The sequence below is a fragment of the Pezoporus occidentalis genome, unplaced genomic scaffold (genome assembly GCF_034315485.1).
Source record: "Pezoporus occidentalis ecotype Australia unplaced genomic scaffold, CSIRO_AGI_Poc_V1 ctg246, whole genome shotgun sequence".
In the NCBI taxonomy this organism is placed as follows: Eukaryota; Metazoa; Chordata; class Aves; order Psittaciformes; family Psittacidae; genus Pezoporus; species Pezoporus occidentalis.
In genome coordinates, this window is record NW_026914350.1 from 572,501 (window position 1) to 599,166 (window position 26,666).

Genomic DNA, 26,666 nt, shown 5'->3' on the forward strand with positions numbered 1-26,666 from the left:
TAGGAAACAGAAATATCAAAATGAGGTTTCCTGCATTGTCCTCGGTCTTGAGCAATGTTGCTGATTGGCCAACTGTTAGTTTTTAATACTGGATGGCCGGAGTCCAAGTAAACGTTGTGATGACCTCAACGATGCAGTGTGGTTTGTGGCCTCAAGGTCTGTGGGAGGGTGGCAGCCTGCCAGCCCCCCTTACATCTTTTGTGGGTTGCTGTTTCTGGCAGACCGGTGTTAGTTATTGTAAATGAGTGACACTGCCTATAACTCACTTTAAGATCTCAATTTGCAGGTGTCGGAAGAGCTGCGGGTACGTGCTTGTGTGTGCAAAGGCATCCCCATAGGCACGTGCCCACCTGCGCTCACCTGCAAAGCGTTTGTCACTGCCTTGACTTACCTCGATGTGATTGACGATAATTAGGTTTCGGCTGCCTTCTGATGCAGAAATGCACACCACAACAGCGTGGCCTGTTCTGCTCCTGCAGTTGTGCCTCTGAAAGGCTACTGATTCACGCTTTTACATTTTCAAAAGGTCATGGCAATAATTCCACCTGAATTGTGCTAAGTGAAAATAGTTTGCAGAGGTAATATGGTTCCTGCTCGCTTCCAGTGTAAACAAAAGCCGGTGGGTTTTTATTATTGTTTTTGGTATATTTTAGTTACATTTATTTGCCTCACCCTTGTGTCATTATCAATGAACCGTTTGTAAAGTTGTAAGGCAAGTGACCTTCAGCTCTTGGTTCCGTGCAGAGATACATATTTTTTTTCTACTATGTAAGGTCTGCTGGAATTGCCTATCATAATATGGTGCTCACATTAAAAATTAAAAGCATAAGAATAAAAATTGCCTTTTCCCTCTTGTCCTGGCATATATCTGCCCATTTTAATAAGACAAAAATATCTACAGCCCTATAACAGTAGTGTTAAATGTGCTTACTTTTTGTAAAATATCATTGTAGTTAAACAAACAGCCTTCTCTGGCTTGACTGGGAGCAGATTGTTCCCAATAGTTCGTTTGACTAACAGGCTATATAATGCAATGAGTTAACTTATTAGGATACATAGTTACTGTAGCCCAAGTGCCTTAGAAAGATGACAGGAAGCTATGGATGCTATGGCATAAATTATTTCAATAGCTGCACTGCAATTAATGACTTTGTATTCTCTCTATCTGCTTTATGAGACTTATGGCCATGGCTAAACTCATAAAGGAGAAAGAGAAGATAAGACTTTATCCACAGAATGAGCCTTCATATCTTCCTACAGTTACTTTTATTTTCCTTATGTTTTCTTTGTTTTGAATGATTTTACTGTGTCAATCACGTACATCAATAGAGCTTTTAGATTTTCTGCCAGCACAGCTTCATGCCTCTGCATGGAGCTACTGAAGAACAGAGCTACATGTTCCCATTCTACACCATGGGCTTTGCCAGTGTGATGTCCTGTATATGACAGTACATAGAAAAGGATTTTTCTCCTAATTATATTTAGCATTAATGGTTATGTATGTAGAGATGGAAGCTTAAATGTAGTATGTTCCCATTGCCTCTATTCAGTCCCACTACAGTTGCCATAATTCACTCCACAATTGATTGTTAATTTACTTTAACACGTGTCTGTAGCAAGTGGAGCTGAGAAAGTGAGAAAGTATGTGATAGACTATCTGACCTTCTTCATATAGATGAAACACTACAGAACTGAAATCCATTCATGCTCCCTGAGCGCAGTGCTGAATTCTGGTTTTCTATTCATAGTGTTGTAAATTTGTCAACCTAGTGGGACACTTTGTAAGATGCTTTCCTTTTTAAGTGCTTTAATGGGAGTAGGTATTACATTGATCCAAAATCTAGTGTAACACTTCCTATCATGGAGTCTGGAATTGTGTAGTTAGCTGCATGAAAATTAAGTGGCATTTTGTTCTTACTTTAATTTTAACTTGAATTTTGCCCGCCTGATACCTAGCCTACCATTTATTCATGTGAAATAAAATCAACACATGGTTTGGCCACTAAATTCCCAGTTTGCACTGTAATTTCATCAGGTAAAAATACAACTGGAGGTGCTAAGTAGACAGAGCACACAGCCAAACTTGAATCATTTTTCTGTCTTCTCCTGAAGTGGGAGGGACGTGGCAGTGGGTATGAAATAGCCGCACTGGGATAGGCCCAATGCCCACTGAGGCCAGTAACCTATTTTTTGGTAACTGAGACACTGACAGAATGAGATCTGTGCAGATATCCAGTGATACTTGCCTAAAATATTCCCTGGCACCCACTAATTTGCAGGTCAAGTACTTCTTAAGCAGAAGCGATGTCTCTATATTTAGTACCACTGATGGATTTTCCTTCCCTGAAAGGATAAAGTGAACTCAGTCAGTATGATGGGTGGCAAACTTTGGAAACAGTTCACAGTGTGAACATTTATGATCGATCTTACGAGCTCTTGAATGTTGGAGCTTTGGCTTGAATAGGGCTGATACTAGGTTTTATATGGCCACAGCCATACACCAGCCAGAAAAACTTGTGTTTAAAGGCCAAAAAGCATACAGGTACATGACAAAAATGTCCAGTCAGTAGATGTCTTGCTCAGAGAGAGATGTAGAATGCTGAGATCCAAGTCAGGCTCTGAGATACACCTTTTACTGAGCTGAATCGTGATGTGATGAACATGACATCTGCCTTGCACATAAACATCATTAAGACACTTTATAGGTCAGGAGTTTTACTGCAGCCCAAATATAAGTTACCTCTGATTTCTCCAGCCCCTCAGTATTGTTCCTGATTTAGGAAGAGGAGCATTTTCTCTAAAATTGTCTAAAGCAATAAAAAAAATTCTAGGAAATGCTGAGTTAGGGGCAATGGCACGAAATGAAGACTTGTAAAATCAGTAAACCTGAGAGCCTTGCAAGGAACCTGATAAATCTCATCCACAGAACAAACTCCCTTAGAGTGCAGAGACTCACAGGATCCCCCTGAAACATAAAATGTCTTTTGTTACCCTGTGTGGTTGTGTGTCACCTACAGTGTAGAGCTCAGACAATGTATTCATAGCCCTGAACACATATTGATCTGTGCTGCTGTAGCTCAGTGCTTATAGCTCAGGCTTTCCCTGCCCCTTTATGTTACATCCGTGTGCTAGGCTTCCTCTGAGAAGGACTGCATTTGTTCCAACAAAAGCTATCAATCTGTGACATTGTTTATAATGGTGAGAGAAAGTCAACATCAGAAATCTTTTCTGTACCATATAACCTTTGAGATTTATCCTGCTTGGATTTCTCTGAGGGTTGACAGTAAGGTGACAGAATGAGCATCTCATGATTTCTTTTTTTGTTTATTGTTCCCCGTGTATGAAAAGGCTCTATAAATAATAATCACCGATGCAGGCCAGTACAGTTGTTAAAAGACACCTAACCTGCTGGCTATTACCGTCTTTGGAAGTGGTGGTTTTCCCCCTAGTTAACAGAGGGGCACTGGTGCTGCCGGAAGAAAGACAGCAGAAGTTTGGAGCACGTTGGTTGTGTACTTGGTGAACTTCTGCTGCAGAGAAATGTCAAGGTCAGAACATGATTGAAGAACCTTCTTCCTCTCTTGAAGTCGCTGTTCCTGTATGATATTGTTTTCCACTGTAGAAGGTTCTCTTAAAAATGAGGTTGAGATCCCTAAAGAAATTGCTTCAATCAGCAACAGTGCTTAATGACTGTTAATGGGAAGTGGAGATAGGATAGTAAGTGTTACTTTGATTAATAAGAGAACTGCAGAGAATTTAAATTGTGCCACTGATGGATTATTTTCTTCAAGCTTGATAAGCGCTTCTCATTTGTTCTTAAATTTGGTCAATACTGTTAAAGACAGCAAAATGAAGTATAATTAATTCTATTACTGCTACTCAGAACCGGTGTTACTGGGAAACAGATTGCCATGCAGACAACAATGTTAGGTAACACTTCTGACAGGTTTATCATATGAGGACCTGTCAGTCCTCAAAAGTAGAGAACCTTTTCTCCTCTGTGGTTAGAAACTACCCAGCATTAGTTGCCTTTCCCAGCATGTGTTGGTCTGTTCAAATATGCCATGGAAATATTTGCAGCAAAGAAAGTACCTAATTCTGAAGTGGGCAAACCCTAACAACTCCAGTTTATTCCTCACCTGGTACATGGAGATATTGAGTATATCACTACAGACACTGACTTTGCAGTAGTAGCACTTACATTAACAGCTTTGTTGAGTTCAGTATTGCAGTATAAGGCCCTATGAAAATTTAAGACATTAGTGGGCTTGGAAGGGAGGGGTGAGATGAGATTTTTCCGCTGCAAGATAATGCCATATCTTATTTGCAGACCCTGTGTCTTGTAAATGTAACCCCTCTACATGCTGTTAGGATCCAGCACAGTGACTGAGACATTTATTACAATATTATTTCCCCAAAGATATTTTCTGTTTCATGATCATATGTGTTTCTTAGCAGTCTTGAAGGTAAGCATGTGGATACCCTATGGGTTAATATGGCCTGTGTAATAATTAATAATAATATTATAGCTGCACCTAAAAGCTCCAGTTAGGTCCTACTTGTGTTAGGCATTGGCAAACATTTAAGTCTTCTCTCAAGGAGAGCACCCACATGTATTTAAATGCTGTCCTGAAGGGAAGCTTTCCTTCATTTGGAGCAGTGAGTCACTGACATCTGCAGAGGTCTCTAGTCATGTGCATTTGCACATCTCACATCTCCTGCCACGGTGGGACGTGATCCTACTGAGAATGGGATGCGCTAGTCCAATAAAGCTATTCTGTAAGAAGGTAGCATAGACTCCATGCTGGTGTACACATAAATTATTACTATGCTTTTAAACAAACCTATTTGCATGATACAAAGAGTAGTGAAAATATACTGAGAAATCCAGTTTATTCAGAGACCTCTGTGCCAGTTCTGAAGCCAGATTTTAGCAAAAAGTGATCAGCAGCTCATCCATTCTGCCATCTCGGAAGAAATCCAGGCAAAGGAATAGGGAAACTGTTATGTGCTTTCATCAGTGGTAGCTGCAATTACTGCTTAATTTAACAGTCTCTGCCTACTTCAAAGTCCATGCTTCTCCAATTCAGACTGCAGAAAGTCATTGTGTGAGTTATTTCAAATTAATTTAAAACTAGAGTGTGTTGGCTAATAGTATAGTTATAAAATCAGTGAAGGTCTAATTCTGTTATTAAAAATGTAAAACTTATGTATTATGAATAAAGAGTTCATTCTCTTCCAAGGATATTCCATAAACATAATTTCTAAAAGTATTGCAAACATGAAAAATGTACTTCAGGCATGAATTTGGGTGCAATGGCCTGCACTCTAGAGTGCAAAAATACATTAAAAGCCTCAGGTGGAAGTTCATGTTTAAAACATAGAAGCAGAGAATAAAAAATGGTGACAACTCTGTTGCCTCTGAAAATCCCTGTTTATAGTTCTGCTGGCATTTCATGCAGCAAGGGGAGCAACTGAACATCTTTCATTCACTAGACTTGTTTGCAAACGCTTGAGGGTGGCTCCTAGGAAATGTGGCAGCCTAACTGAATTGTTCCTTCATTGGTACTTTCTTGCAGATAACCAGGGTAAATATTGACCCTAATTACTAGACAGGGTAAATATTGACCCTAATTACTTCTACAGGAAAGAATGTCAAGGGTGTCATAATTCTGGCAAGTAAGAAGGTGGTACCTGGAATATAAAGAACAGCAGAGTATTGATGATCTTTGGTCTTAATGCAGCTGCAGAGTAGTGCGTGTGTATCCGATATATGCAAAGAATTTACACGTTTTAAGGAGAAGGCTTTTAGGTCAAACCAGAAGCCTTGCACGTCACTGTTCTTTCTGCAGAGGACAATTAATCTAGGTGGGCCAGCAACTTTTGGAAAGATGGCAGCCGGTATCACATACTGCCGCTAGTGCACCAAAGACAAAATAAATCTTAGGTATTATCTCTACATAACTAAACAGAGATTTGGAGGTCTGATAAACCTTTCTTTCTCCTCAATTTTTCTGTTATTCCATTTTAGTGTCTGTCAGCTTGATACAAAACCCCATGTATGTCTGTAGGTGTGTATATTTTTTTGTTGCCACTGTTTTATTATGGAGCACAATGGAAATTCTGCTGGGTAACTTGTTTGCAAAGTTGATTCATTTTAGAAGAAAGGTAGATCCTATATTCCTCTTTACAACTATCCTTCAGAATTCAGGGCTATATATTTGAAGGATTGTGGTGCTGCAAATGTACTTTTCTGAAGGTACTTTAATAGTGTCTGGTTTGCCATAAGCTAAGGCTTCAATAATGAAAGAGCATCCCGCATGTACCAAGAGCCCTGATTAAGAGAGGAGTACAGTTTGTTACAGTTATGTGGGTACTTGGCTATCATATAAGTTTATTAAATCATATAAAATTTCAATTTACACCATAATATTCTGTAAAAGATGGAGCACACAAAACTAATAAGTATGACAGTTTCTCTCTTGTATGAATTGTATTGTTGGTTGTGTTAAAGCTGCCATTTTGAGAAGCAAGATTACTTATGCTAGAATAGTAATTTCTTGTCTCCTAGTTAAATTTTGTAGATGTTAATTACAGATTGAAATAAAATGAATGTGGCACAAAGTCTAGTAAAATGTCAATATAATGTTATATATTGTCGGGAAGGGGAGAAATTATATGTCTTTGTATAGTACATACATATATACTTACATTTGAGCCTCTCTGCATTGTGAATATAGTTTCATGGAAAACAAGTGACACTGTCCTGGTACACTGTGTTTGGGCTTTCTTCTGTTTCAGGGAGGTGAAGTTACTTGTTTTTAAGCCTTGTTTTACACAATATTTCTCTTTTGCATAATGTATTATAATGTCTTTCCTACTGTTTGCAAAGTCAAGATGCAAAGTCAGCCGAAGTTCTTCTCATGGGAATAAAATCTTTAATTGCATACTTCTAAGGGTTCTCAGTTAAAGCTGATGGTATCCCAGTTTTTTTTTCTTGTTTCAGCCTACCCAAGCTTTAGGACATCGTTACTTATTTCCTCATTGCTTATTCTTATTTCATTAATTCACAGAATACTCAGGGCATGTCCAAAGCTTGTGTTACTGGGCTGTAATACAAATTGTTCAGCAGGCAGTTTTTTGGAGGTGGAGTTGTACTTGTAGATTTTGCACTATGAGTTAAAAAATGTCTTTATTCCTTTTTTTGCCAGAGGGCCAGTCTGAGCTTCAACCTTTCCTGCCTGCTCCTTGCTGGCTTCTATTGTCATATTTTACCATCGCATGCAAGACTTGGAAAAAGTAGCCTATTAATACAATGAATGTCCTGCAAAAACACAGAAAAAACATGGGAAAGGAGTAGAGCATCCTCTTATAAGTAAAAATGACTTTAAATGAATAGAAAGGGTGAAAATTCATGAAAAGCATATTTGGAATTGCCATTTGGAAGTTGGGCAGAGCTGGACTGGACTTGGATGGAGCAAGGAGTAGTCAGCGGTCTTGGAGATGATGTTTTTCTTTACTTAAGATGCTTTCAGCAGAGTTCTGGCATCTGCAGGATTGGAGCACTGGCCCCAGAGAAGATGACAGAGAACATATAGCCATGAAGAAGACATGGTCAAAATTTCAAGAGCAGTTGGGTGTTTTTGCTGTCATGCAGTCAGAATTCAGCAGCCAGGAGAAACTACAGGGCAGCTGAAGTTCCTCTCCCTCTCCCATGGGCTCACATGTGCAGCCCTCTTCTGCCAGTCCTTCTGTCTTATTTTAGTAGCACCATTGTTTATTTGGAGGAAAACTGGGGCTTTTCCTCAGTGCTCCTTAAGATTTTACAGCCCTTGAAGTCCTGCATACATCCAGAGAGCGAATTAAGACTGTGAGCAGCAGGGAAGAAAACTGAAGAGGGAAGGGGAAACAGAATCCCTGTTTTCTGGACTTTGCATAGTTGCTCTTGCCTGGATAGATAACTGTTTCCTTGTTGTTTTATTGCCTGTCCTGCCCTGCTGCATGTCAATTTCACAGCCATAGTTAAGAAAGACATTCAAGCCTTTTAATGCTTTTAAACTAATGAAGGTGCAGTGGATTAGCTAAGGATACATCACACAGTTTCCAAAGGGCTTTGCATGTTGGTTATGGCTTGTACTTCATAAAGAATATCTCTTTCTGTATAGCCTGACTGTGGCTCACTGCCGTTTTGGAGCAGGCTTGAGAATGTTACCACGATTGGCTTGCTAGGTGAAAGGCTTTTCTATTTAGCTTTTAATAGAGCAAAAGTGACTCTAAATTTGTTAATATTCTTTAGGTTATATAGGAGAAATTACAGATAAGTGAATAAGTAATGAAATTTGTAATGAGAATTTCTCAAGTATGAAATGTTGGCGCAAATTAATTGCAGGATTTTACAGCTATTATAGTTTATATCATAAATGCAAAAATGACTAGGGCTTTTTAATTACAGTAGGAACACACTAAATTTTTATGGAGTGCCATTTTGTTAAAGAGGTACTTTAAGCATAAAGAGCAAATGCCATCCGTAACAGTGAGCCCAGATATCTGTGCCACATCAAATAAATATGCTATTGCTATGAAATTGTTCCTCAGATACCATAACTGACACAAAGACTAATGAGAAGTCTCTTTTCACACCTTCAGTTTACTGTGTCTTTTTCTGTCGGTCATCCTTTTTCTCAATTACTGTGTGTTTGCAGAGGAGCACAGCAAATCCCTTGGAAAAATATACAGGGCTTTTTCACTTACCCTTCACAGCACTGTGAATTGCAGAATATTGGTGTCTGAGTCGAAGTTAATATTATTGTGGCGGGGAGGAGGGAGGATGGCTGGATGCTAATTCTTATTAAATATTTGATGTGTAGAGAAGTCTAATACAGTGGAAACTCAAAGAAATCTCATTACTTGGTGGAACATGTTGCATACTAAGATAGAGATGACTCAGACTCGACAACTAACAGGCAGATTTAGTAAGGAAGCACATCTGAAGCAATGTCCTGCTGTTCTTTTCCATTAAAATAAGAAATCTCCATATCATCTGCTATCCTGCTTATCTAGACATTTCTCAGAGTCAAGAATATGTTTTTAAAATACCACTGCATGCTATATTCCTCTCTGGTGCTGCTTTCCCTCTCTGCTTCTCACACAGCTGCTCTCAGAGCTGGCCGGCTGGCCAGGAATAGGTGCCACAGATCCTCCTCTGCTTGCACATAGCTCCAAGGGTCCCCTTGATCCATTCCTTCTCCAGCCAATGAATATGTTCCACACCGAGGCTGATGGTTTAGCTTAAGCACATGAGACTGCAAACTCACATCCTTTTTCAGTGCCTTCTCAAACACACAGTATCACAGACTTCTTCCCCGGTTAAAGTCTCTAATCCATCACTCACAATTCCTTAAGGGGATCAATTAATTTTAAAAATGTGTTTCTAGGTATGCTAAACGTCCTCCCTCAAGGACAAATCCTCCTCTCTCCATTTGCACATCTCTCTCGATTTCTCTTGCTGGAGTGGCTGGTGTTATGCCTTGTATTATGCAATCCCAATGCGAGGAATTGCAAATGAACTGATCATCAGAGAGCTTGCTCTTAATTAGCTGATATCCTTTTTCTGAAGGTGAGTATCACTGAAGTGGAGGCAGCGGGCAAATATGCTGCTGTTGCATCCAGGGGTAGCTAAGAAAGCCTGGAGAAAACAATCTCTGACAGGGTACTGGACTGGGATGTAGGAGTGCTGCATTTTGCCTTCAACCCTGGCACTGGTTGTTGGACTAATATGTACTTTTTGATCTCATAACTGCAGGTTTTTAATGTGACCTACTTTGTCAAACGTATTCCAAAGTTATGATAGAAATGGTGGCACGAAGTCTGGCTATCAGTATGCTTCTCTCCCTGAGATAGTTATGATCAGAAGGAAGTTCTCTCCCAGATAACTATGCTGCTCATTCAGTGCTTATTGGTTGAAGGCTGGTAGCTCCTAGCTGCTGTTGAGTAACATTTCATTTGCCAGATCAAGGCTTTGATCTGAGATTTTTGTTCATCCTTCTCTCTTCTAGGCTGAGAAATCTGTCACCAAGAAAGTACAAACAAGTCTCAATTTTGCATTTAAAGTATCACTGGGGTAGGAAGCTGAGATCTAGTTACATGAGTTTAACTCAATGAAAACTGGGCAACAAAATGTCCCTTGGAAAAGAGAGGTGAGCATCTAGATCCTAATCCACACAAACTTACAGGGATTTCTGTACAGTCACCTTTGATAGAGAAGAGCATTTCCATGTCTCTGTTGTCATGCACAATCATTCGGCTGTCCATTGGTCTGCTTGTGCTCTGACCTGACCAGCTGTGCTGGGGCTGTACAGACAGGGTTGTTCCAGGTGATCCTTATACTACAGCCCATTTCTGTGAATTGCACAGGACCTACAGTCTCTGATGAGCCCCTCTATGCTATTTCCACAGTTTGGAGGGGTAAAATGCTGCACATTCTATTTCTCCTGCCTTATCCAATCTCCTTCCTTCATTCTTCTTTCAAGGCCTGGTGACAATCTCCCAATTTTGCTAATTTTGTGCTTGTGAAAACAAGTCAAGGTTATGTAATCCTCACCCCAAAAGTTATTTGACTATGATGTGAGCCACATGTGATACCACAACCCGGTAAGACCCTGCTACAACAGGGCTAGGATTAATCTAGCAAATAAAATAAACAAATTAAGCAGTACGAAAGCAACTAAACAAAAAGCCACACCCAGATTATATTTGCATTTGTATTTATCATTACCTGAAACATGTGCCTCATCAGCCAGCTCCTGAAGGATCTTGCTCCTTTCCATACATATACAAGAAAACAATAAAAATTCCTGGCAAATCGTGTGAAAATAGGAAGAAGAGATGGCTGCTGAAATGTTTTCATTGTAAATGAAGGGCTTTATGTTTACACAAAAATCACTCTTGGAAAAAAGTAATTTTGCTAATGAGATATTCCCATATCTCCTGGGGAGCTTTTCATTGCTAAGGCACAGTTTCAGATCCGGCACAGATCTACAATAAAAAGCAGTCACAACTAGCCCAAAGGAGTTAATAGCTGAGCTAGCTCTCCCATAGCAGGGTCTGCGCAGCACACCCACCACATCAGAAAAGAAGTGACGCAGAGTGTCAAAATGACCAGTGGTGTTGTGTAATGTGTAGTGTGAGCTCAGTGCTCATCCATGGAAATGAGGTGCTATTAAAAAAATTCTATGTTGTTGTGTACTTATCTCTCATGTCTAAGGTAGCTACTGGATCTGTTGCTAAGCAGGGAGCTAACATGCCCCAGAGCCCTCTGATTGCCACCGTATTTTCTCATCACCCAGCTGCTTGTAACAGACTAGATGCCCTACTAGATACCAGAACTACAGTGGATGAGTCTGTTGACTTGCAGATGTATTGCAGTGCAGTGCAAGAAGTGACCATTTCTTAAAATGTTAAGTACAGCAATCCTAATCTCAGACTGGGTTGATTTGCTTGCTTTGGCTGCTTTTGCCAATGCAAAGCCTTGAACCTTTAACTTGAGGCATTTTATCAGACTGCTCCTTGATCCCTTTCCCTGGCCAACCTTCGAAGGCCATAGTGGAGAAGTTAAAGACCAAGTAGGCTTGATCACTCAGCAGTGCTGTTCCACTACAGGCTTTGAATGCATTGAAAAAGCAAACATTTGTTCTGCTGCTGCCTTGCTGAACTGTTCCATGAAGAATCCTCTTGACCCAGCTGCTGGTGCCTTTCATGGATACCAATTAAATTTTTGTATGATGTTTTACAGCTATACTCTACAGACTTGCACATAATTCCTCTGCTACTTTTCAAGTCCTTTTCAGAAGGCTTATCTCTGTTTTGCTGTGCTGATTAAAAGGAGAGATATATTTTTAATAGGCTAAGTAGTACCAGAGAGCCCACTGCACATTAAAAGAAAAAAAAAAATGCAGTCAAACCTTTGTTATCCAAGTTGAGTGGGAGACATTGAATTAATTCAGCTAACCATGATTTCAAATAATTAATGGGATTTTCAGGCTACTGAATGCATCAGGGACCATGAGTTTGTTTTAGGCAAACAAGGGTTTAGAATGGTCAAACCTCTGACCACAGGTAAGTAAAACAGCATATGAGAAGATCCTCTGCAAAAAGGTAAAAATTGGGACTTGAAATGAAAGATTTTTCCAGAAGTATTTCTGAGACTCAGTGGTTCAGAAATAGCCTGGAGGCAGTCAAAAAGGGCAGTGCCATCCCTCTGGGCAGACATCATTCTGAATGTACGAGCACAACTGAGTATTTCCACAGAGATCCTGATTTCCTGTAAAGAATCTTTCACTTTTCCTTTTTTCTAGTGCAATTTATTCCTCTCACTAGACTGTTTTTTTTTCTTTTCCCCCACAAATAACCCTTAATTGTTTGTTTTCCCTGCAAACAGTGAAGAGAGCCATATTGTACCATAAAAGTAATGTCATGTGGGTTCCCATCTCATCAGCTCTCCATGGCTGCTGAGTCACGCCTGGGTAGTTTCCAAGTGCTGCTACAGCATTAGAAGACATTTCACAAAAGTCTTGATGTTTTATTTGAAAATTTTCCATACAGCATAGGCTCTGTGGTTTTGAGGTGATCTGTTTGTTGCCGTAGATGGGGGGAGATCTGAAGATGGTCATGACTAGTGAGAAGGGCAAGACCTGATGCATTGTTTTAGGAGGGGCATTGGGGCACCTTTTGAAAGTCCAGCAGTGGAGAGTGATCACAACAGAAGACTGCAATGGCTTGGATAGGCAAAGATGATTGTGATGGTGAAAGCAGCTGCTGTGCAGTGATGAACTGTATCAGGGGAAGGAAATCATTGGTTCCAAAATGATAAAGTGGGCTTTAATTGTCCACATCCCAGCGCCTAAGGGAGTACTGCCACGGAAACTAGAACAGACGGAAATGCTGCTGACATTAGAATTATGTGCTGCATGTGAAACCACTGCAGAAATAGTTAAATGGTGCCTTTGCCAAGGCCACAGAGTGAAATGTTACTGCACCATGGGGCAGATTAGAATATGCATTTACTCCTAATTGAGCACAGCAGACTCAGCTGGAGGTCCTGTCAGGAGAAGAATAATAATTTGTCACAGCAAGAAATGTATAACTTGACAAAGCATCTATTAGGCAGTACAGTAAAAAATAAAGTAGGACTTGTGCAGGTTTTCTTTATGCTCCAGACTGTTTGGTATAGGCATCCACATGCTGTAAGTAAACTTCAGACTCTTTGGCAGTGGACCAGTCCAGTTGTACAGTGCTCACTACCCTCAGGGCTATCATTTCATGATGATGAGAATGTTAAAATCTTTCTGGATCATCCCTCATTATAAAGGCTCCATAAACAGTGACCACCCTGTCCCCACATTACATTTAACTGGATAGAGCCAGCAGAGCTCTGTAACAGTTTCTTTCATCACTCTTGGATAAGACATTTATGGGGATAGCAAGGTAGTGCCATAAGGATGAAGGTAAGTTCAGTAAAGAGTTGGAACTGATTGCCAATCAAGAACCACGTTTTCCTCCTTTGGTAAGTGTGGCTATGAGAAGTGTAAAAATGGGCTCCATGAAGACATCTATAGGACATGGCCACTCCCTAGCTTGTGACTTTTCCCTAGTAATAATTTTCCCCATGTCACTTTTATGTATATATATTGTATATATGTACATGTGTATATATATATATATATAATTTTAAGGGAGATCTGTCCTGGCTTGGCTGCAGCTTTTTGCTGATGCAATGCAGCAGCTTCCAGCCCAGGTAGATCTGCCAAGCTCAAAGCCGAAAGACCAGCAGAACTACAGCCTGCATCAGGGACTCCGTGTGTCAGCCACTGGGTTTAGAGATAAAAACAGCTCCATGCTGTCTTCACCCTGCAGGCTTTGCAGTGTTTTGTGTAGTTTGGTGATGCCCAGAAGCCCAGACTTCAGCTCTGGCTACTATTTTGCTGCACTGCACTGTATCCCATGCCAAATCTAAGGTGCAGCTCCCAGGACTGGGTGCCACAGAAGCAACTTGTCACATCCATCAATGAGGCTGTGAGGCAGCTAAAACCAAGTAACTTCTATTCAAACACATGCTTTTTATCTCCCTGAAAGGAAGAGCTCTGACTGACAGGGTAATTCATCATTTACCTGATGCACAAAGGAGAAGTCGCCTGAAGGAGCAAAGCCACACACGTTATTTTCACACTGGTGGAGCCATATGCCCTGTGTGAGATCCAATGTTTTTAAAAGTTTCTGTAACCCTAAAAAAGAAATTCTGGATTCTCTAGGGAGATGGTATTGGGAATCTTCATCATGTGCCACAACATGTTGAAGTGGCAGAGCAGGTAGCCATTTCCAGCACAGGTGTAGCAGTGGTAGGAGGAAGGTCTGGACTGGGAAAACTCCAGTGACACTGTGAGATAGCCCTGGAGGGATCGAAGGACTGGTAAAGGACTGCAAAGGATCCCTGTGCCTTGTGCTAGTGGTGCAGGTCACTACTGCCCACATAATTTGCTTTCCAGTGTGGTCATAGGGCTACACTGAGCCCTGATGCTGGGATGCTGCCTGGGGAAAACCTGCCCACCATGTGTGGTGCTCTGTAGTGCCACTTACCCCAGACCCTCAGTGGGATTGTCATGTAAAATTGACTTGGGCTTTACAGGTCACCTGGGTTGCTTTCCAGCCAGACCAGGTACCCTTCAGTAACAGGAGCTGTGGTTATATTGGGCTCACTCTGGATGCAGTCAGGCATCTGATTTTGATTCTTCCACTTAGCTGTGGGTTCAGTGTTCCCAGGAGCACCTGATGAAGTAAAGACAGCCTAGTCCAGTTGATGTGCTCAGAAGGCCTTGCCTATAACTGCTGAGGTTCGTGGTGTATGGCACACATTGGTGTGCTCAGTGTAAACAGTAGCTGAGGCCCAAGACTCTTGTTCTTTTTGTAGATATTAAAGTCACATTTATTCAACCCAAAGGTCAATACTTCTTTGCACTAGTCACCACTTAAATACAGTGTTAAACACTGTTCCTGCCCCCAAAACACTACAGGGGCTAAAGATCATCCTCAGTGTGTGATTTCTCCTGTCTATTCACATCACAGTACTGCAGCTGTACTTTACCCTTGTTCTTTACCCTTTCCTTACCTATTTTTCTTGTCAACCATTTCTGCCTACCCTGCTCTCTCCAAAAGGCCATCTAACAGCCACTATGAAATAGAAATAAAAGCTCACAGAGAGTGCTGGGTCCCCTTATGCAGTTTATGCAGTCAAAGGTATTTTGGTATGGTAAGATGATTTATGGTGCTGTTGATATACCTGGGTAAGTAAATGCTCATACTGGAGTCACGGAACTAAGCCTTCTTCAAATCCAGTGCCATGCAAATTAAAACCAGATTTAACTCGTTTGTAATGACATGGGACAGGGTAGGCTCATAGGCTTCACAGATCTTTCCAGTGTAAAACTTAGAAGTGGATATGCTGCTTTTTGCTGAGCAGGTCTTGGTAAAAATTGAGTTACAATGGGATAGCTGAAACAGAGGGCCAGTAAAAAATCACAGAATCATAGGATAGTTAGGGTTGGAAAGGACCTTAAGCTCATCAAGTTCCAACCCCCTGCCATGGGCAGGGACACCTCACACTAAACCATCTCACCCAAGGCTTCGTCCAACCTGGCCTTGAGCACTGCCAGGGATGGAGCATTCACAGCCTCTCTGGGCAACACATTCCAGTGCCTCACCACCCTTACAGGAAAGAATTTCCTCCTTATATCCAGCCTAAACTTCCCCTGTTTAAGTTTTAACCCGTTACCCCTTGTCCTGTCACTACAGTCCCTAATGAAGAGTCCCTCCCCAGCATCCCTATAGGCCCCCTTCAGATACTGGAAGGCTGCTATGAGGTCTCCACACAGCCTTCTCTTCTCCAGGCTGAACAGCTCCAACTTTCTCAGCCTGTCTTCATACAGGAGGTGCTCCAGTCCCCTGATCATCCTCATGGCCCTTCTCTGGACTTGTTCCAACAGTTCCATGTCCTTTTTATGTTGAGGACACCAGAACTGCACACACTACTCCAGGTGAGGTCTCACAAGAGCAGAGGGGCAGGATCACCTCCTTCAACCTGCTGGTCATGCTCCTTTTGATGCAGCCCAGGATACGGTTGGCTTTCTGGGCTGCAAACGCACACTGCCAGCTCAGGTTCATTTTCTCATCCACCAGCAACCCCAGGTCCTTCTCCGCAGGGCTGCTCTGAATCTCTTCTCTGCCCAACCTGTAGCTGTGCCTAGGATTGCTCCGACCCAGGTGTAGGACCTTGCACTTGTCATGGTTAAACTTCATAAGGTTGGCATCAGCCCACCTCACAAGCGTGTCAAGGTCCCTCTGGATGGCATTCCTTCCATCCAGTGTACCAACTGAACCACACAGCTTGGTGTCATCTGCAAACTTGCTGAGGGCGCACTCAATCCCACTGTCCATGTCACTGACAAAGATGTTAAACAAGACCGGTCCCAACACCGATCCCTGAGGGACACCACTCATTACTGGTCTCCAGTCGGACATTGAACCATTGACCACAACTCTTTGTGTGCGGCCATCCAGCCAGTTCTTTATCCACCGAGTGGTCCATCTATCAAATTGTTGTCTCTCCAATTTAGAGACAAGGATGTCATGTGGGACAGTGTTGAATGCTTTACACAAGTCCAGGTAGATGACATCAACTGCTCTACCCCTGTCCATCAGTTCTGTAGCCCCATCATAGAAGGCCACCAAATTGGTCAGGCAGGATTTCCCCTCAGTGAAGCCATGCTGGCTGTCACCAAGCACCTTGTTGTTTTTCATGTGCCTTAGGATGCCTTCCAGGAGAATCTGCTCCAAGATTTTGCCAGGCACAGAGGTGAGACTGACTGGTCTGTAATTCCCCGGGTCATCCATTTTCCCCTTCTTGAAAATGGGGGTTATATTTCCCTTTTTCCAGTTTTTGGGAACTTCACCTGACTGCCATGATTTTTCAAATATGATGTCCAATGGCTTAGCAACTTCATTCACCATCTCCTTCAGGACCCGCGGATGGATTTCATCAGGTCCCACGGACTTGTGCATGTTCAGGTTCTTAAGATGGTCTCAAACCAGATCCTCTCCTACAGTGGGCCTAAGGTCTTCATTGTCACAGTCCCTGCATCTACCTTCCAAGACTTAGGTGGTGCGGTCAGAGCCTTTGCCAGTGAAGACCGAGGCAAAGAAGTCATTCAGAACCTCAGCCTTCTCCAAATCCTGTGTAGCCAGTTCTCCCGAGAGCTTCCTGAGAGGACCTACATTGTCCCTAGTCTGTTTTTTATTTGCTACATACCTGTAGAATCCCTTCCTGTTATCTTTCACATCCCTAGCCAAGTTTAATTCTAACTGGGCCTTGGCTTTCCTAAGCTGGTCCCTAGCTTCCCAGACAACATCCCTGTACTCTTCCCATGCCACCTGTCCTTGCTTCCACTTTTTATAAGCCTCTTTTTTCATTTGAATTTTCCTCAGGAGCTCCTTATCCACCCAAGGAGGTCTCCTGGCCCTCCTGCTGCACTTCCTTCTAGTTGGGATGCAACACTCCTGAGCTTGCAGCAGGTGATCCTTGAACATCAACCAACAGTCTTGCCCCCCCCTGCTCTCTAGGGCTATATCCCATGGAACCTTACTAAGCAGGTTCCTAAAGAGGCCAAAGTCTGCTCTCTTGAAGTCCAGGGCAGTGAGCTTGCTGCACGCTCTTCTCACTGTCTTGAGGATCTTGAATTCAACCATCTTGTGATCGCTGCATCCAAGGCTGCCCTGGAGTGTCACATTTCCAACCAGCCCTTCCCTGTTGGTGAGCACGAGGTCAAGCATGGCACCTCTCCTTGTCGGCTCCTCTATGACTTGCAGAAGGAAGTTGTCTTCCCACAGTCGAGGAACCTCCTGGATTGCTTGTGCGGGCCGTACCGTCCTTCCAACAGATGTCAGGGTGGTTGAAGTCCCCCATGAGAACAAGTGCCTGCGAGTGTGAGGCTTTTCCTATCTGTCTAAAATGTCCCAACAGCATTATTTGTATGTGTTTGTCCATAGGATTACTTTATTTTGATGCACACTCACTGTGTATTTCTTTGGCAGGATCTTCCACAGCCTGAGTCTTAAGCAGTTGTAGTTCAGACTTGCACTTTTGGACCTTAAATAGGTTTTTCTTTTCTGCTCAGCTCCTTCTTTTGCTTTACATCAGCTCTTCCCTCATATTTTTTTTGTGAGGGACGTTCGTTCTACTCCACAATGATTTTTTTCCCCTTAGTTGTGTGTAAGGAAAATGGGATGGGGCTGCAAATTCATAGGAATTTTTGTACTTTTGGGGCCAAGTCCCTGCTACATTCAGATCCTAGAAGTCTTAAGATTTAACTTCCTGTTTTGCTGGACATTTCAAGTTTAAACTCACAGATCATGGGTCTAGGTCTGTTTCTGTTCTTCTGCTTATTTAAAATTGAATCAGTTTGTGGTCACTTAGACCAAACTTCTATGCTACAAGCAATTACCTTGGAGTGGTTTGGTACTTCCAGAACCGTATCTAATGTGATGTTGCTCTAGAGCCTGGGTCTACTTGCAGTAGAAATTTGTCCCTTTCATGCAAGGATAGTTTGTACTGTATTTGGAAGCATTGCTTACCACATGGTGAATTTGAAACTCTTCTAATGATGTGTTCTGTTAGTTTCTTGTAGTAGGATGGTGCTCTTCAGCCATAACAAGATCCAACCATTAGAGTGAATGGCAGACCCTATTTTAATTCCCATGGATTGTCTTTTCCAGGCTTTCTAAAAGTGATTTTTGACATAGACTGTTTCTGGGTTTTACTGAAGCAATCAATTCTTATTTCTTTTCAGTCTACTTCATCAGTTAATGAGAATTGCTACCTCACCGCCTTTAACCTTTTCTTCTTTTTTAAATAATGCATATCTTTCAATGCCTTTGTTTGAGGCAAGATTACTCGTCCAATGTGTTTCTATTGTTCCTGTAATATTCTTTTCTTTTGTTCTGCACTAGAGATTCTACTTCCTATATGTATCTGGTCTTAATGTGCAGCATTTCTCTTGATTTTCTTTGGTTTAATCCAGTTTTAAATAGCAAATTTCATTTAATGCATCACACAAACATTTATTCCTCTCTTCAATATTATTTCCATATTCTCTTGTTGCCTATTCCTCTCCTCTTCTGTGTCCTATTACCCATTTTAATAATCTCATTTATCTGATTTTCCTTTTTCTCCTTGTGTTAGAATCAGGCATGGAGATTGAGTCTCCCAATCCTCTATCCTCTGTTTCTAGTTTAAAGCTCTTATCAGTCATGAGACCACAATTCTAGGAGTTATCCATGTAGAGTCCATTCCCAAGAGTGGTTCTCATCCTGTGAACCCCTTTTTGAGGGTCACATATCCCAGAACCTTGTTAATAGCACTGGCTCATGAGCTGTCAGTGTACCCTACATCTTGACTCATGCCTTTGCTCTTTGCCTACTGAAGGGCACCTGTAACTTCATTAATTTCTGCATTTTTGCATGGCAGCCATCCCTGATCACCTCTAATGTGACTATGGCAGTGCCATCTGGCCTATCATGAAAGACAGCCAGTGTATTTTCTTTCTTTCCAGTTAGGATCCTTTCCAGCCCTACAGCACGTCCTAGCTGTCAGTACCCATTCTCTTGTCTAAATCTGACTTTGACAACAGTCTTCCCAATTAATCTTAATAAAAATCATTGGTCACAGAGATCTTCCTCTTCCTAATTAAAGCAAAAAAACCTTACAGAGTCCTCTGGCTTTTTTTTTTTTTTTTTTCATGCAACATCCTATGGCTCATTCTTGTTCTTTGTTTCACTTCTGCCTCTTTCTCTCTTCTTCAGATTGGGGCTGAATCCCTTTCTTGTCCTCTCATCATTTGCCTATTCATAGGCTTCATTTGTTGTTTTTTTTTTCAGGGAAGTAAACTCTTTTTGCTCCTCTATCTAGCTGATCTTTTTCTCTGTTTCTTCTTCCAGGGTCACACCTTTCACATACACTATCATCAGATGATCTGGACTGTATCTTGCTCAGAAGTTATCTAGAGTCTGACATCTCTTGTCTCTATCACTTGTTTTAAATGCCCTTCTGAGATCCACCTACATTTCAATATCACAAAACCTATCTGCTGAGTTTTGGAAAGTTGTATTTGCATTCTCTTCCTCCTAACACTGACCAAAACTGCAGCCCCTGTCCAACCACCCTGAGAAATCTACCAGTGGGGCCACAGTTGTGAAGCTAAGGACACACAGTGGCGATTGCACTTCAGAGCTGTGTTGGGCGGGGGGGGGAAGGGGCAGTCTCATACATGCTCCATTGTGCTAATTGTTTCAGTGCTAGCAGGAATAAAAAGTAGTAAAAGTTTATTTTAGGCACTAAATCAAACAAATGTGCTGTACGCACAGTTCAGGAATTAAAAATCTAGTAATACATCTTGGAAATGTTTTCAAAAACATTCCACTTAGTGCCGTTTCAGGGTATGAATTATTTTATGGATTTGGGTGCCTCTTGGTTATTAAACACATTTGCCTGATTCTAAGAAGCTTGGTTTTGATTACTCTGATCCTATTATCTGTTGTCTGCGTCACCACAGTCCATCATACAGGAGTTAGTTCTCATGTCTGAAACATGCAATTATGGCTTTTGGTAGGAGTAGCAGCAAATTCTGCTCCCATTTATATGCTTCCATGAAAGTGAAACAAAACACAGAAGGAATACTGACCGAAGGCATGCATGAAAGGGAACTGATCTGTGGAATATAATAATAATGATAATTATTAATATGATATTACCACTTTCCAGGTTGTTTCAATACTGAAATATTTAAATGACAGTATCAAAATATTGACAATATGATAAAAATTACATGCATCCTTATCTTGAGAAGAATCAGCAAAACATTTCATAACTTTTTTCTTTGTTTTTTTTTTTTTTATTCCAAGCATTTTGTTTTTCCTCTTTCTTCTTACCTCTTCTTTCTAATTTTCTATTTGCAACATTAAGCAGTTTGGTTGTTTGAGACTTCTTTTATCTTTCTGCTTGTGCATGAATGTGTTTTTAAATGGGTAGCTCCCACTTTATGCCACACTTGAATTATACCAAGGAAAGAAACTGTTCTATTAAAAGAACACAAAAGAAATTTGCAAGGGAAGTTTTTGAAGAGGAATATGTCAAATTAAATAAAGACCATTGTTAGACGTTTTTCCTCTGGTGTAATTTCAGTTCTGAAGAGAGTCTAAATTTAGACTCTGAGCAGTAGGTATGGCTTTATGTAGCATATTGAGTCCTACATTTGGAAGAAAGATTTGCATTGGGGAACTGACCTAAAAAGCTTTTAGAAAAAATTTAAGTCCTTTGTTTCTGTCCTCTGATAAACAGCTTTTCGTTGTGTTTTGTCATGTGCTTGCCTTTAAGGGATGGGAAAGGGTACGCCAAATGACACCTCTAAGTCAAGCAGCTTTTCCTGGTGTGGTTTGGTAATGATCCAAAGCCAGCCGAAGTTCATATGCAATAGAATGCTCCTTATGCTCAAGCAAGGACAAGGGGGACGTGGGCTTGAGATATCTGCAATAGTCACACCACAGCTTCTCATCCAATGTCTCTTGGTGCCTCCACCCAGTGGTGAACCAGGACTGAGAGCTCTGGATGTTGCTGATATTAAAGGGAGAAATTAATGTGAACCATAGTATTCTAGGTAAGCTTACTTACACAGAAACCAGCATATCTTGCTAAAAAGCCAAATCAAACAACAGGAGAGGGCATCTAAGTGGTGGGTCCTGCACTTGGGTCACAAAATCCCACGCAACGTAACAGGCCTGTAGAAGAGTGGCTGTAAAGAAGCCTGGCAGAAAAGGACCTGGGGGTGTTGGTAGACAGCTGGCTGAACATGAGCCAGCTTGTGCCCTATCAGCCATGAAGGCCAACAGGATCTTGGTGTGTATTAGAAACAGTGTGGGCAGCAGGACTAGGGAAGTGATTGTCCCTCCATGCTCAGCACTGGTGAGGTCGCACCTTGAATAATGTGTTCAGCTCTGGGCCACTCTCTACAAGAGAGACATTGAGGTGCTGGAGCAGGTCCAGAAAAGGCAACAAAGCTGGTAAAGGGTCTGGAGAACAAGTGTGAAGAGGAAAGGCTGAGAGACCTGGGGTTGTATAGTCTGGAGAAAAAGAGGCTGAGGGAAGACCTTCTCACTCTCTACAGCTATCTGAAGGGAGAATGGAGTGAGGTGGGTGTTCATCTCTTTTTCCAAGTAACAAACAGTAAGATAAGAGGGAATGGCCTCAAGCTGTTCCAGGGGAGATTTAGACTGGATATTAGGAAAAAATTCTTCACTGAAGGGATTATCAAGCATGGGAGCAGGCTGCCCAGGGAAGTGGTGGAGGTGCCATCCCTTGAGGTATTTTAGAGACATGGAGATGTGGTGCTTAAATACATGGTTTAGTGGTGGACTTGGTAGTGCTAGGTTAACAGTTGGACTCGATGATCTTAAAGATCTTTTCCAGCCTAAATGATTCTAAGATTCTATGATTCATTCTCAACTGCAAGCCTTCTTCAGCCATCTTTCAGCCAAAACCCTCTGCTTTCATTAAAGCCACGTCTCCTGATACTTGCTCAAGAAATGTCCATTTTTCCTTTGCCTCCTGTTTTTCTTCAGCTTTTCTCACACATGAAAAATACCTGGTGACAGCTCCTCCCTTCCTGCTTGAATATACCTTTGTACAGTGGGGCTCTGAATCTTGAGGATGATTTAGATCATGCTCCTCTTGGAACACCCCATAGCTGAGGGGACATCACAGCTTCGTTTTGGAGGGGAAAATGAAGGCACAAAACAGCAGTACACACTGCCAGCACCCATGGAACGAAGAGCAGAGACAAAGTGTCTTGAATCCTTGTCTCCAGGGCCACCATGCCTCATTTGGGTGGGTTACCTGGCCAGCGATGTGCCTGCGGGCAGGGGGGGGACCCAGGAAGCTGTGTAGGAGGATTAAGATGTTCTTAGGGATAATCTACATATCATTAAAACCCCTATGCCATCTGAGTGCATAATGGTACTTTATCAACTAAAAATTCTTTATTTAATCAGTTGATTTAATTATGAGCTACTTAATTGAAAAATTCATGGTGCAAGTTCTGAAGGTCAAAATACTCAGAAGTTCAAAGAAGACTGGAGTATTTTTTTCACACGAGCTGTGCTCTGCAGTGCTGAGTTACAGAAATCTGCTCTGATTCAATCTGGCAAACTGATTTTGGGAATAAACAACTGAATTACCAAACAAGAAGACAATTCACTTCCATTCATGAGGTGCGAATCTATCTACTGCCAGCTGTGGTTAGTTTGTGATTGATTTGTCTGTATGCTGTGGTTTCCAAAAGATCCAAGTAGTAACTACTCTTGCAGAAATGCCTTTAGCACTGTCCTGTCAACCCCGTTAGCCCTCTCAGGAACACATCTGTGTCTGTACAGAGTGCTGGATTGATTGACCTGCAGGCTGTGGTTCTCCCTAAGTGGGAGAGACACACCAAGGGCAGCAAGAGCTCGAGATTCCCACCTCTGGGTCACTGTGTTTCACAGCAGCATGAAAGGCTTTTTCAGAAGTTGCACAGGCCAGAGGAAATATCTGGTCAATAATCAGGAAATAATCTGGATTTATAACCCCCTAGGCATTGCTAACACTGGTTCCCCTCCCAGACAAGCGCAACAGAGCCAGGGACCACTAAGAAGTCAATTGAGATCGCTGTTTTAGACTGAAAGTCATGTAAATATCTGCCGGGATATTATATACTTATAGAAGATTAAACAGCAAAAACTGTAGCCAATAATCTGTGAGCTTTGGGCAGGTAAGGATGTATGAAAACCCTGCAGCCTTAGTGCTGCTGCAGAAGTGTGAGTCCTCTGTACACTACTCTTTGTCCTGAGAGCAGGTTGAGGACACACATCCTCATGTTCATGCCTGTGTGCAGCCCAGACCTCAGGTGTACAGAGACCATGATATCATAGAATCATAGAATTAACAAGGTTGAAAAAGACCTTTAAAATCATGAAGTCCAGCTGTTACCCCAGGACTGCCAAGCCCGCTACTAAACCATGTCACTAACGGCAAACTGAACTCCCGTTATGCCTGCCCCTCATGATCCCCACTTGCAGTTACCCCTCATCTGTCCCCCATAGTGGCCTATACTGTATAGCTGCCATCCCTACCCCTCATGGCCACCCCTCACACTCCATGGCTGCCCTCCTCCCCCCTCATGATCTCCCTTCATGGCTGCCCCTCCTCTCCTATCATGATCTTCCCTTATGACCACCCTTCCTCTCCCCCCATGATCTCCCCTCATGATGGTCACTCCCCCCTCATGGCTGCCCCTCCTTTACCCTCACAATTTCCCCTCATGACCGTCCCTCGTCTCCCCTCACAATCTCCCCTCATGGCCACCCCTTGTTTCCCCTCACAATCTCCCCTCATGGCCGCCCCTTGTTTCCCCTCACAATCTCCCCTCATGGCCACCCTCCCTTTCCCCTCACAATTTACACTCATGGCCGCCCCTTCTCTCCCCTCACAATCTCTTTTCATGGCTACCCCTTGTCTCCCCTCACAATCTCCCCTCACAGTCTCCCCTCATGGCTGCCCCTCCTTTACCCTCACTCCCTTCCTTCATAGCCACCCCTGGTTTCCCCTCATGATCTCTTCTCATGGCTGCCTCTCCTCTCCCTTCATGGCCTCCTCTCATGGCTGCCACTCCTTCCCCCTCATGATCTTCCCTCATAGCCATCCCTGGTCTTCTGTCATGATCTCCCCTCATGGCTGCCCCTCCTTTCCCCTCATCATCTCCCCTTATGTTCTCCTCTCCTTTCTTCTCATGATGTTCCCTCACAGCCACCTCTCATCTCCTTTCATGATCTGTCCTGGGTTCAGCAGTAGCAGTCATTTTTCTCCTTCTTAGTACCTGGTGCAGTGCTGTGTTTTTGACTTCCAGCCTGGGAACAGCACTGATAACACCGATGTTTTTAGCTGTTGCTCAGTAATGTTTACTCTGACCAAGGACTTTGTGAGTGTCAAGCTCTGCCAGGGAGCAGGGGAAGCCGTGAGGAAGCAGAGACAGGACACCTGACCCAAACTAACCAAGGAAGTATTCCATACCACAGCATGTCATGTCCAGTATATAAACTGAGGGCAGTTACCCAGAAGGACAAGACCACTGCTCGAGTTGGGCTGGGTATCGGTTGGCGGGTGGTGAGCGGTTGTATTCTCTTCCCTTGTTATTTCCCTTATCATTATTATTACTGGTGGTAGCAGCAGTGATTTGTGTTATACCTTAGTTACTGGACTGTTCTTATCTCAACACGTGGGAGTTACATTCTTTTGATTCTCCTCCCTATTCCTCCAGGAGTGGGGGGAGGAAGGCGGGGGAGAGTGAGCGAGCGGCTGCATCGTTCTGAGTTACTGGCTGGGCTTAAACCACGACATCTCATGTCATGGCTGCTCCTCCTCTCCCCTCAAAATCTCCCCTCATATCCACCCTTTGTCTCCCCTCATGATCTTCCCCAATGTCCACCCTTCATTTCCCCTCATGACCCCCTTTATGGAATACCCTGAGTACTGGCAAACCCTGGGCCACTTCAGGCTTAGTGTTTTCACCCTTGTCATTCCTGTCTCAGCAGGAGGGTGACACCAGCCTGGTTTCAACATAGTCTGTACATTTATCTGTCCTAAACAAAATACTGTTACTTTAAAGAATATATTTTTGATTTAGTTTTTTTGAAATATTTGGTTTGGTTGGTTGGCTTGTTGTGCTTTTTTTTTAACAACGTTCTTTGAAAGAATTGCAACGAATTTAATATTGTTTTTGTGAATCTGCAAGTAACCAGAATTATTAGCTCTTAGGGCTCAGTTTTTCTCATACTTTTCAATGGTATCAGTTTATTAACTTAGAAGTCCTGTGGTGGTCATGTCAGTCTGTCAATGTTAACTATTCAACTGCTGGATATTTGATGACAAGCAGAGATAGGAATGGAGCCAGCAGTAAAAGACAAGATACAATAAGAGTAAAAATTGTAGGAGGGGGAAACTAAAGTAACAACAACAACAGTAATAAAAAAAAAAGGAAGAAAAAGAATAAAAGGATGGTGAAGAAATGGAAGCAAAGGGCAAAGAACAAAAAGACAAAAAACTTGCATACATGCAATCTATATACATCTATATCTATATTGGTAGGTGAATACTTGAGGGATTCTGCCTGCAAGAAGAAGGAAATGAATAAATAATAACTGTAAAGTAATTTAATACTGTTAAAAACTGTCTGCTAGACTGTTGATTTCAGAGACTGCACTTCAGAGACTTTTGCCCTAACACTGCTTACTGGAAGACTTGTTTTTGTTCTTGTGGAACTGCACTAACAGCTCACAAACCACCCCAGACAATGAGTGGGGATGGGCTCCTGCTAGACACTGCTGAGATATGTACTGGGAAGGCTGGCAGCCTGCAAGAGTGATTCAAGGACCAGTTTTCTTAAGTGCTGCTGTTCTATTAGACTGTGTATCTACACTACAGAGCACCTCTGAGAGGTTTTTTCTCCTTAGGTATCATTAGAAAGCTATTGTGGTGCTTG

The 26,666-nt window shown here is 42.3% G+C and overlaps 2 long non-coding RNA genes across 6 annotated transcripts in view; one reads left to right on the forward strand and one right to left on the reverse strand.

Moving 5' to 3' along the window:
- LOC134165713 (uncharacterized) overlaps positions 1-26,666 on the reverse strand; it is a 34,998-nt gene that overhangs the window by 5,161 nt on the left and 3,171 nt on the right. Inside the window, exons 3-5 of one of the 5 annotated variants that reach the window (XR_009965623.1) lie at positions 21,641-21,712; positions 10,775-10,818; positions 7,327-10,065 (exon numbers count right to left, since the gene is read on the reverse strand). This is a non-coding gene — a long non-coding RNA (uncharacterized LOC134165713). Of the gene's footprint in view, positions 1-7,326; positions 10,066-10,774; positions 10,819-12,563; positions 14,821-20,313; positions 20,811-21,640; positions 21,713-26,666 lie in introns of those variants that run through there. The other 4 variants (XR_009965625.1, XR_009965627.1, XR_009965626.1 and 1 more) reach the window with 4 other exon arrangements.
- LOC134165714 (uncharacterized) overlaps positions 1-26,666 on the forward strand; it is a 40,450-nt gene that overhangs the window by 4,878 nt on the left and 8,906 nt on the right. The gene's annotated exons all lie outside the window — the stretch shown is intronic.